The sequence below is a fragment of the Calidris pugnax genome, unplaced genomic scaffold (assembly GCF_001431845.1).
Source record: "Calidris pugnax isolate Ruff unplaced genomic scaffold, ASM143184v1 scaffold510, whole genome shotgun sequence".
Taxonomy (NCBI): domain Eukaryota; kingdom Metazoa; phylum Chordata; class Aves; order Charadriiformes; family Scolopacidae; genus Calidris; species Calidris pugnax.
Genome location: NW_015091206.1, coordinates 1 through 2201, shown reverse-complemented (window position 1 = coordinate 2201; position 2201 = coordinate 1). Strand labels below are relative to the sequence as shown.

Below are 2201 nucleotides of genomic sequence, written 5' to 3'. Positions count from 1 at the left end.
ATGAATCGTGCTGGGATCCACTTGGGACCCTGGCTCGATTTCCCCTCTGCCCCAGCAGCGTTCCCCGAGGAACGGGAGTCCCAGTGCTTCATCCCAAAATGGGAACTGGTGTCCCAAAGCCAGGCTTTAATGGGGAGGGGATGTCTCAAGACGGTGCCCCCCCCCCCCAAAAAAGCAGGGTGTCCCCTGGCCCTGCTGACCCCCCCAGGGGACATGGGCCAGCACCTCCCTCTGCTGCAGCATTCCCTTCCTCACCCTGCGCCCTTTCTGCATCACCCAAGGCCAGCTCGCACACGCCGGCTGCCCAGGAGACCTCCCCGACGCCTGTCCCCTCCGTTGCCACCACCATCAGCGTCACCCTGAACGTCACCGACCCCTTCCAGGTAACACCAGGGGCTGGGGAAGGGGGTAGGCAGAGGTTGGGGGGGGGATCCTCCGCTTCACCCCCTAACATTTCATAGAATCGTAGAATCATAGAATCGTCTAGGTTGGAAGAGACCCTTGGGATCATCGAGTCCAACCATCTCCCCTACTCTACAAAGTCCTCCCCTACACCATGTCCCTTAGCACTGCATCTAAACGGCCCTTAAACACAGCCAGGGATGGTGACTCCACCCCCTCCCTGGGCAGCCTGTTCCAGTGCCCGACCACTCTTTCGGTGAAAAATTCCTTCCTAATGTTCAATCTAAACCTACCCTGTTGGAGCTTGAAGCCGTTCCCTCTCGTTCTGTCACTAATTACCTGTGAGAAGAGACCAGCACCAACCTCTCTACAGTGTCCTTTCACGAAGTTGTAGAGAGTGATGAGGTCTCCCCTCAGCCTCCTCTTCCTCATACTAAACAGTCCCAACTCCCTCAGCCGCTCCTCATACGATTTGTTTTCCAGGCCCTTCACTAGTTTCGTTGCCCTCCTCTGCACTCACTCCAGCACCTCGAGATCTCTCTTGTATTGAGGTGCCCAGAACTGGACACAATACTCGAGGTGTGGCCTCACCAGTGCTGAGTACTGTCCCCCTCTCTTAGGACACCGGCGAGGAGCTTGTTCTTGAGGAAGACGGAGGTGACAGCACGGAGGTGCTGGGCTACGAGGACTACTACGAGGAGGACCCTGCGAGCCAGGAGAGGTTTGGCCCCGCTGAGAGGGAGGAGATGGTCATCCAGGCTCCCCAGGTAATGCTGGGGACAAGGATTGGGACCCCCCCCCAGCTATGACTGACTGAGCTGGGGCCACTGGACAGAGTCCAGGGGCCACCTAGGCAATTTGGAGCCAGCTCTTGGCTATTTCTTCTCATCGTGGTGTTTTTCAGGAGCCCGGCTTGAAGGGGGAGAAGGGTGAGCCAGCCATCGTGGAGCCGGTGAGTGGGACACTCCCCCCGCTCCTTGGGGACATGTGGCACCCCCAGGGCCACCCATCTGAGATGGTTCACAGGACGGGGCTCCCTCTTTTTCTTCAGGGCCGGCGATTCCAGGGGCCACCGGGACCCCCGGGCCCTGCGGTGAGGAACGAGGGGCTTCTGTGGGGAAGGGGTTGGAGTTGACAAAGCCTTAACGTGCCTCTCTCTTCTCTGCAGGGAGAAACAGGTCCCCTGGGACCACCGGGGCTCCCAGGGCTGCCCGGGGACCCTGGAGATCAGGTACGGAGCAGATTTGGGGGAGGGTTGTGACAGGGCCAGAGCTGCCCCATGGCAGGGTTTGGGGCTGCAGGCGTTCCGGCGGGTCCTGCCGGTGCACGTTGGCGTGCGCGCGGGGTGATGGAGCTGCAAGCCCTGACTTGACAGCCTGGCTCTGCCGGTGCAGTGACGGCTTTATCCCCCCCTTTCCCTGCTTTTCCCTCCCCCCTTCCCTGCTTTTCTCCCCCCCCTTCCCTGCTTTCTCCCCCACCAGGGTCCTGCGGGACGGCCGGGGCTGCCGGGAGCTGCCGGGATCCGTGGCCCAGCAGGGACCATGATCATGTTGCCGGTAAATGTTGGAGCAGGATGGGACCCTCAGGGATGTCCTGCCTGCTCCCCAAGGAGCTCTCTAGGTGACACCGAGCTGGCTGTCCCCAGAGCTTGGGGGTCAGTGGCTCCCCACATCCCTCACCCTCCTCCTTCCCCCAGTTCCAGTTCGGTGGAGACTCCCTCAAAGGTCCCACTGTCTCTTTCCAAGAAGCCCAAGCCCAAGCCATCCTGCAGCAGGCAAAGGTAAGGCCCAGCCCCCCCC

The 2201-nt window shown here is 60.9% G+C and overlaps 1 long non-coding RNA gene across 1 annotated transcript; it reads left to right on the top strand.

The window, feature by feature from the left end:
- Positions 1–1577: 1577 nt before the first annotated feature.
- On the top strand, positions 1578–2182 carry LOC106898501. The gene is made up of 3 exons (XR_001413937.1): positions 1578–1633; positions 1884–1958; positions 2099–2182. It is a non-coding gene; the product is annotated as an uncharacterized LOC106898501 (long non-coding RNA).
- Positions 2183–2201: the final 19 nt, after the last annotated feature.